At 44.3% G+C, this 9,308-nt stretch overlaps 1 long non-coding RNA gene across 2 annotated transcripts; it reads left to right on the top strand.

The window, feature by feature from the left end:
- Positions 1–1,377: 1,377 nt before the first annotated feature.
- LOC308610210 lies at positions 1,378–9,056 on the top strand. Of its 2 annotated transcripts, XR_014014451.1 has the most exons (4): positions 1,378–1,398; positions 6,302–6,507; positions 7,536–7,664; positions 9,019–9,056. It is a non-coding gene; the product is annotated as an uncharacterized lncRNA (long non-coding RNA). The 2 variants fall into 2 exon arrangements; XR_014014452.1 differs by lacking the exon at positions 1,378–1,398 and having other exon boundaries at positions 6,215–6,507.
- Positions 9,057–9,308: the final 252 nt, after the last annotated feature.

Below are 9,308 nucleotides of genomic sequence, written 5' to 3'. Positions count from 1 at the left end.
CGCCAGGCTCAGCGGCCATGGCTCACGGGCCCAGCCGCTCCACAGCATGTGGGATCTTCCCGAACCGGGGCACGAACCCGTGTCCCCTGCATCGGCAGGCGGACTCTCAACCACTGCGCCACCAGGGAAGCCCCACGAGGGCTTTTATTTGCCAAAATTTCCCATCTTTTGGATGAGAGCCTGTTACTGTGTGACTGTAGTATTTGTCATGTGGTCTTGTTAGACTTTTTCATTCGTCTCTTATTTATTTGGCATATCCTTCCAAAACCTGTCCAAATGCATATGGAGTTTTTACGTGACAATAGATATAATGTATTTATAACGGTATAGTCTGCCATGTTCATTTAAAGTTGTATCATTAGACTTTTCCTAATTGCTACCTACTGTAGTTAAAGTTTAACATTGCCTGTTTCTTCTCAGGGTTTCCAGAAAGGAAGCAAAACCACAGACTTGTCAACTGGTAATGCTTTATACCTTCTTTATGATAGTAGATTCTGGACTGTTACTTTTAAGATTATATATGGTAATAAAGTTTGGCTACATTTCCACTCTCTTTGATTTTAGATGTAAGCTATACTTTAGTAATATTGCTTAGTTTTAAGTGCAGATGTCTGTTAAAATGCCATTGTGATAACTAATATAGTATAGAGTATGAAACTGTCCTGAGAGATTAGCCTGTTAGAACCTGTTAAGGAGGCTTACCAGAGGGCTCTTGGTGAATCCTAAGAGGGAATGTCATGTTTGCTTAACATAAAATAGAGTGCAAAATCATCAAAGGTCTTATTTCATTACCACAGACTCAGAAATAAAGTACACTTTTTTGTTGTAAGTTTTCCTGTTGCTCCTTTAAAGGTGCCAAATGTCTGACACATAGGTTAGATCGCCTTATAACCTAAAGCTCCGTGTGTTTAGTTTGCTGTATTCCCATGTGGAACATGAGCAGTTCAAAGAAGAGGAAGCGCTTCTAGAATCATAGCTAGATTAGCTGTTTGAAACAAATTTGGTGCTAGGTCTGGTTGAATAGATAGGACTGCATATTTGCAGAAAAGCTAGTTTTTATCTAGAAAAGTCTGAACTTGGTTCCACTGTGGACCTGATGATAGTCGTGGGGTAGCAACAAGAACAGTATAATTTTTGTTTTTAAAATCCCCATTTTCCTTTTAGTCAGAGAGTTTATAGATACTTCAAGTTCTGAAAGTGAAGCATAGAGTGAACCAGAACAAGTTTCTGGTTACAACAGACTACTTGCCACATTAAAGGATGTCTCCAAGGAAGATGAGGAGGAGGAAGAGGAAGAAGACAGTGTTCTAGATGAGACAGAAATGAATCTTGAAGATGGCGAGAGTGACGTCATTGTGGAGGAAGAGCTGGCAGTGGAGTCCACTGACATGCAGAAGAGTGAGTGTCTCTGATGTGGGTTTATCATCTTTGCAGGGACCACAGACAGATTGCCCCAGGGGCAGGGTGCCTTGTACCACAGAGCTGGGTGAAAGCACATGGATTCAAAGCAGAGATTCTTAACATTGTTGGGCTCTGTGATATCTTCAAGAATCTGATGAAAACACAGGACCCTGTGGCCATAAAAATGCAGAAATGACATTTTTGCTTATGATTTCCAGGATTTCATCAATCCTACTTCAAATTCCCCTGATTGAGAGGAAAGGGAACATAATTCTGTTTTTGTAATGGTCTCAATTTATGAAAGAGATGATTGTTCCTGCCTTAGAGGAACCAAGTTTAATGGAAGATAGACATAAAATACACAAAACTTTTCAAGCATCCAATCTGAATGGAACCGATAAATATAAGGTGTTAAAGAGATGCAAAGTGGTCACATGCTGCCAGGGTGAATGAGGGGAGGCTTCAGAGAAGAGCTGGGACTGAAAGCTGAAAGGAACTCTGTCTCACTCAGACATCTAGGTGACTATTTTTTTTTTTTAATTATTATTAATTAATTTATTTTTGGCTGCATTGTGTCTTTGTTGCAGTGCGCCGGCTTCTCACTGTGGTGGCTTCTCTTGTTGTGGAGCATGGGCTCTAGGCACGTGTGCTTCGGTAGTTGTGGCACACGGGCTCAGTAGTTGTGGCTCACGAGCTCTAGAGCACAGGCTCTGTAGTTGTGGCGCACGGGCTTAGTTGCTCGGCGGCATGTGGGATCTTCCCAGACTAGGGCTTGAAACCACGTCCCCTGCATTAGCAGGCGAATTCTTAACCAGTGTGCCACCAGGGAAATCCCCATAGGTGACTTTTTAATTTAACTTTAAAATCAACTTTATTGAAGTATGAATTACATTCAACAAGGTGTACCCGTTTTAAGCATGTAATTTGATAAGTCTTGACAAATGTGTATATCTATATTGTCATCGCCAAAGTCAAGATACAGAACACTTCCAATACCTGCAAAAAGTTCCTTCTTGTCCTTTTACAGTCAGTTTCCCAGGCCTGGCATCAGGCAACCACTGACATGCTTTCTTTCACTATGTATTAGTGTTTCCTATTCTAGAAATTCATATGAATGGAAGCATACAACAAGTACCCTTTTGCACATGGCTTCTTTGGCTCCTCATGTTGTTGTGACTCATCCGTGTAGCTCATATTAGTAATTCATTTCTTTTTATTACTGGAATAGTAGTCCATTGTCTGAATATATCTGGGTAACTTTTTATGTTCCATTATCTTAATGCCTACTTGCCTTACTGTATTTTTTTCTATACTTTAAGGTGTCACACACCATTCTTAGTATTTTAATTCATCACTTGTACTCGGATAAAGAAATCGTCGCCTCAGACTTAGGGATTGTTTTAATTTTGTTGGTTTTCCAGTTTTCTTTCATGTTTTAGGTTTTTAAAAATGAAAAGTTTGGCTTTTTAAATTATAAAAGTAATATATATTTACTGTAAAAATTTAAGAGGGTAATATAGTTAACGTATATCTCCTCCACCGTGGGATGAACACCTTTAACATTTTATAGAACCTTCCAGACTACTTTTTTATGGATATATGAGTGAATATATATTTGTGTGTATGTGCATAATGGCCTCATACATTTCTGTAAGTTACTTTTTTCTTTAATAATATAACGTGTGTAACTGTGGGTTACTGCCGCTAGAACCCTGGTGTCCAAACTCCCAGGCCAAATCTCCTTCTACTACATTCCACTACCATGGGGAGGTTTAAAAAAGAAAGGGCAAGTATGAAGGGTGATGTTTCCATAAATTAAATCAACTTGAAAAGGCACATTTGGAGAGTCAGAGAGTACTGATATTGTTAGAAAGAAGAAAGGTTTAAAAGCTGGTTGAATCTCATTCAAAAAAAATCCATATGTACCACATTGTAAAAAAGAGAAGGAAGACGGCGTTCATGATTACTGGGCTGGCAGGGTAGGGGACAGTTGCATGCTGGGGGTGGCTCTCGTACTGGCTCTTCCACTCTTCACAGTTGTGCTCGGCCAGGGCCGGGGACCGCTGAGGGAGATCAGAGGAGAGGGTGGTGCCTTGGGGGTTCCGGGGAGTTGTGCAGCTGGCTTCCTTGCCACCCAGACTGCCCCAGGGTTCCCAGCCCCAAGGATTATGGAGCATCCCCACACCTGTTTGCTCTGCAGTTGCTGTTCTGCAACCCATTTTCTCCTCCAGCACTTTCTGCAGTGTCTCCTTGGCCTTCTGCTCATAGCTGTTTTTCTGGTCTTCCATCTGTAATAGCAACTTATTCATTCCCCAAGAAGTGTATTTCTGTAAATTTGAGGCAATTCAACAAATACACATTGACCTACTGTGTGCTAAAGCCTGAGCAGGGATACAGAAATGAAAAGAAATTGGTCCTTGCCCACAGGGCAGAGATGTCAGTAATCTGGTGGACCTTCTTCCAGGCTGGAGGCAGGCAGGGAGAGTCCCTCAGGTGATGTGAGAGGTGAGTGGGGATAAAAAAACTGCCCTGGGCATGCTGGGCCTTCTCCCCTAGGCCTTCCACAGGCATTTGAACTCCGACATTTCCAAAGGGAAATGATCTTTCTAAACCTGCTCCTATCTCAGTGGCCAGCATCACCCCCCACCCAGTCTCCCAAACCCTAAACCAAGGAATCATCCTTGATTTCTCTCTCACCTTCTTCAAGGACTCAGTTCCTCATCAAGCTCTGTCAACTCAGCGTCTTTAACGGCTCCTTTGTTACCTGTATCCTCTATCCCTACCGCCACCTCCTTAGTTCAGACCCTAGTGACACTATTATATGGATTATATAGAGACTATGTATTATCTTCATGCCTTGCCTCCCTTCAAACCCTTTTCAGTCCTGCAGCTAGAGGGTTCTTTCTAAAGCTTAAATCTGATCCCATCACAACCTGCTTAAATCTCTCAGTGGTTCTCGGTGTTCTAAGAATCAGGTCCAAACTCCTTGGCATGGTTCCTACTTACAAGCCCAGACTTTCATCTCATGCTGCCTCCACGCAAGCTGAACTGCTTGTAGGTCCCCTAAGCACTGTGCTTTTCAGCCTCTGCCTTTGCCCATAAAGCTTCTTCTGCTTAGAGTATCGTGACCCACCCTTCTCACCTGGTTAACTTCTACCCATGTTCAAGATTCAGCCCTAGAATCATAAATTCTGATAAACTTGGCCAACCATACCTACCCCCCGACTCTTTATGGATTAGGCAGTTTTACTGGTGTTCACATAGTATCTGTATTTCTGATCTGTGGACTCATCTGTCTCCTTTAAGGGATTGTAAACTCCTTTGGGGCAGGGAGCATTTTTAAAAAAATAAAATTATTTTTGTAGGCTTGGGGATCTGAACAATAGTCAGTAAAGTCAAGTTTTAAAAATTAATACATTTGTATTTTTAGAATTTCTCCTGGCTTGAAGGTCAAAAAGAAAAAGACACAAGAGCAGCTTTGCAAATTCCCTGGGGGTCTTGCCTTTCCAGTGCTTTTCATCTTTACGCCCTGTGATTTTTGGGAAAGCAGGAGCCTCTTACTGTCGCTTCTGGGTTACCCAACTGGGTAAGAGGTAGTCTAGATAATGCAGATTTAGAGTTCAATGTCAAATCATTTCCATTTAGCTTTGGAGTCATCTGAAAATTTGGATTTAAATGTTGAGTGGGTCTTATGTTCTTGGAATTGTCATTAGAAACCAGACACAGGAGTTACTGGTTGAGATCATACATGGTTATGTCCAGGTTATTGGACTTAACCATGCTGGTCACTGACCAGCTTTATCCCCCATTGAAAATGAGTAGACTGGCATTCTGGATTATATGTCAGTCTCTTATGAGCTTGGTTGGCATTACTGAAAAAATAAAAGTTGTGGATCCGCAAACCCATAGACTCTATAGGCTATGTTTCCCTGCAGAATTCTAACTACACGGCCACCTTATCTTCCTGACATCAAGTGGGAGCAGTCTGGCCGGTCCATCTCGTTCTCTTGATCTTGAGTCCTCTGCAAAAGACATCCCCCTTTTCTGCACCAGCACATACGTCACAGCCCTGAAGAAAGTGTAGACATCTGAGATACGTTAACAGTGGGGGAGGGCTGATATCCCGTGAACAGACACATAAATGCCTGTTAGACCTGGAAATTGAAAACCAGAGAGGCGGGGCCACACTGGTTTTGGCCCAGGCCACCAGCCACTGGTGTTCCCAGCAAAATATTCCCAATGTGGGAGTTTGAGGAAGCAGGGAAAGGCAGGTGGTGTGAGTTTATTAGGACTTGAGGCCCTCAGCCTCGCACTGAGGCCAGCTGAACCCCCAGAGCGTGCTTCCTGCCCTCCTATGGGCTGCTACTCCTAAAGGTACTTGGTTTCAACAGTTATTTGTGCATCAGATTAAAGACTGAAGGGAGAGGAACAGCAAGCCTAAATTCTTCATATCATACGCCACCTCCCTCTCTCTTCTTATTATATAAGCAATTCATGTGAAAAACAAATAAGGCAAGCCAAACAAAACAAAATTACCTGAAATCTTGCTATCCAAAAGTTGCCATTAGTATTTTGGTGTATACGTGTTCCAGATTTTTCTTTATTTTCAACCCTTCATTAAGGCCATTGTAGTCTTGACAGATGATGCTGGCACAAGCACTTGAAATGAGGCTCCTCTTTTTAAAATACTGTATTTGCATTTGGCTGAATTTGTCTCAGGCCCTGCCTTGCCTGGTCCCCAGCGTGGTGTTTTCTGCTGCAGTCTCTGTAAATTGGAGTTGGGGTGATGGGGTGGTCAGGCAGGGCTGTGTGTATCTGTGTCTGTACGAGGGAGGAGGGGCACACTTTCCAGTGTTTCTGGGCAACAAGCAGGCACTCACTGCAGTTTCCTATCCCTCAGGCCTGGGCTGTGGAGACAGGGGAAGTACCAGGAAGGGGTGGACGACCCCGACCCAGCTAAATGGAAGGCCCAGCTCCACTGTGCGCTCAACAAGAGCAGGGAATTCAACCTGATGTACAACGGCACCAAGGAGGTGCCCATGAACCCAGTGAAGATATATCAAGTGTGTGACATCCCCCAGCCCCAGGGCTCTATCATTAACCCAGGTGAGGCCCCAGCTGCTGGGGAGAAGGTGGACAGTGTGCCAGGTTCCCGGCTGGACCCTTAAAGCGATAGTCGACTTGAAAGTCGCCTCGCTTACAAAGTTGAAGACTGGTAAACAAAGCAAGAAATGCTGTCCCTAGAAAGAACCCAGAGAACAAAAGATATAAACTCAGCACAGTCTTCCTGCCCACCCAGTGGAACAGTAAAGCATTAGAAAGAAGAGGGGGTATTGAGTTCTATAAAAAATAACTTCTCTTGGGACTCAACACTGAGAAGAGAGGCCAGGTAGTTTAGAAGACGGAGGGCTTAAAACTTAGAAGGTCTGAGTTATAAACCTCGGTCTTTCCATTTCACTACTTGTGGGACATTGAATCAAGTCATTCAACGTTTTGAGCCTCAGCTTCTTCCACTATAAAATCTGGGTTCTCATCTTTCCTGCGTATTTCAAAGGCTGTTGTAAGAATCAATTGCCATGACATTATGAAGGCTATTAAGTTCTCTTTATAAATGATGGGTAAGTGATCATTTAATTTGTATGGTATTTTTCCTAGGAGAATACCACCTGATCCCTATATTTACTCAATGTTTAGCCAGTTCCGACTAAGAGCCAGATAATTTAGACTTGACCTCCAGTGAATCTAGTGAGGCTCTGCCATGAGGGAAGGGTCTGTCTTCACAGTAAGCTTACAAAGGAGAGAAGCTGTGCTCCTTGGGTCCTTAGAAGGGATGCGAATGTGTAGAAAGGGGTTTAGAGTAGGAATTAAAAGATTTCTAGGAGAAGGGAGTAGGGTCTGCAGCTCCTGGATAGGGGAGGGGATGAGAGCTTGCACTGGGGCTCCGTAGGAGGAGCTGGGAGTGGGGTGAACACCCTTGGTTCCCACTCTTTGGCATTGAGGGTGCACACTGAACCCAAGGAACCTCTGTGCTGGCAGTGCCTAGCTTGAACAGTGGGTCAGCTGCAGGGATGACAGTGCAACGTGAGCGCCTCACTTTTGACCTTTGTGTGTGTGTGTGTGTGTTTCTCGGGTAGGATCCACTGGATCTGCTCCTTGGAATGAGAAAGATAATGGTGTGGATGAAGAAGATGAGGAAGGTGAGCTGGACCAGTCACAGCACCACGTTCCCATCCAGGACACCTTCCCCTTCCTGAACATCAGTGGTGAGTGGGGTGGGGGGTGGGACAGAGGCATGGAGAGGATGGCTTTGATTTTGCAACCGTTGACACCATATCCACCATTGCACTGGGAGCAGCGACCAGGCCCTGGGGCCAGGCTGCCAGTCGGTTAGCAAGTAGGAGTCATAGGCAAAGGCACTCCGTAGGCATAGTTATCCCAGTGGGGTGGCTTCTAGGCAGAGAGAGCATCTTCTGAATCTTACGTGATAATTCAGAGAAATTAAAAAATGAAATTCATTCTCAATCCCGCATACAAATACACAAGCTGTTACAAATTTTGCTGATTTCCTTCAGGCCAAGTGCAGGGATCCTTTTCGTGAGTTGTAGGCAAACTCTTCTGCTATTTCCCTCGGTACAAATTTTCTGTCACTGCCTTAACAGCCTCTGCTAAGGCCGTATCGTGGGAAACTTGTGGCTCTACAGCTCTTAATACTAGGCTCTGATAAAATTTCTCTACTAGAGACTTTTATCTTTTTTAAATTAATTAATTAATTTGTTTATTTATTGTGGTACGCGGGCCTCTCACTGTTGTGGCCTCTCCCATTGCGGAGCACAGGCTCCGGACGCGCAGGCTCGGTGGCCATGGCTCACGGGCCCAGCCGCTCCGCGGCATGTGGGATCTTCCCGGACCGGGGCACGAACCCGTGTCCCCTGCATCGGCAGGCGGACTCTCAACCACTGCGCCACCAGGGAAGCCCTATCTTTTTTTTAAATTGACTCTTTGAATTCAGCTTCCCAGGAAAGATGAGTTTAGAGATTGGAGGGTCCCTGTGAGACAGAGCAGGTGCTGCACCTCCCATTGCACGTTCTGAGGACGCTCAACCACAAGGTGAACTGCTCTTCCACAGCATCTTCCCTTGAACTTTTCACTGACGTGCTCCTAGTCATATGACTTGCATTCAGTTGAGTAGCTTTTCACTGCTTTTCTAAGTTCCATCTGGCTGCTAGGGTCAAATGAGATACTTTTGCCACCTAGGAAATTTAGTATATCCAGATGATTCCTGTAGGATTTTGGAGTGCCCTTCCCTAGGTGATGCCCCTTCTTTTGAGAATCAGGAAATGACTCTTATCTGTCTAGTTGCCCTCCTTCACTTACCCTGTCGTTTATAACCTTGCAACCAAGTGATGAGTAAAGACAGCGATCATAGAGCTCTCTCAGGTTAATACTGCCACAGCTACATTCCCACTTGGTGCCATTTTAAGATTTGGACATTTGGAAATGTGAGATCCTTTCCCAAATCTTTGGCTCACTCATTCTGTTATTCTCACCCCTTAAAAGGATGCAACCCATTTCCAGGATCATGATTTCCCTTTTTTTTTTTTTCATGTTTTTTTAAAGCTAATATTGTGTGTCCTTACGTTATGGGCCACCTTGGTTCCTTTCTGGAAACATGTGAACGTATATTAAAAATAAAAAAGTAAAATGTGGCCCTACAGCCACACCGGGATTTCATTGCCCTGAGAGAGGAGTTGGGACGCATCAGTGACTTCCACGAAGCCTATACTTTCAAACAGGCTCCGGGCCAGGCAGTTTCCGGCTTCAGCAAGGAGAATGTTCCAGTGGTAACCAACAAGGAGAACCTAGCGACGCCGTTCTCGACTCCATTCCTGGAGCCGACCCTGGCGAGC

This window comes from Mesoplodon bidens, assembly GCF_964165515.1.
Source record: "Mesoplodon bidens genome assembly, contig: HAP1_SCAFFOLD_976, whole genome shotgun sequence".
Lineage (NCBI taxonomy): Eukaryota > Metazoa > Chordata > Mammalia > Artiodactyla > Ziphiidae > Mesoplodon > Mesoplodon bidens.
This window is presented reverse-complemented; position numbering and strand designations above follow the sequence as displayed.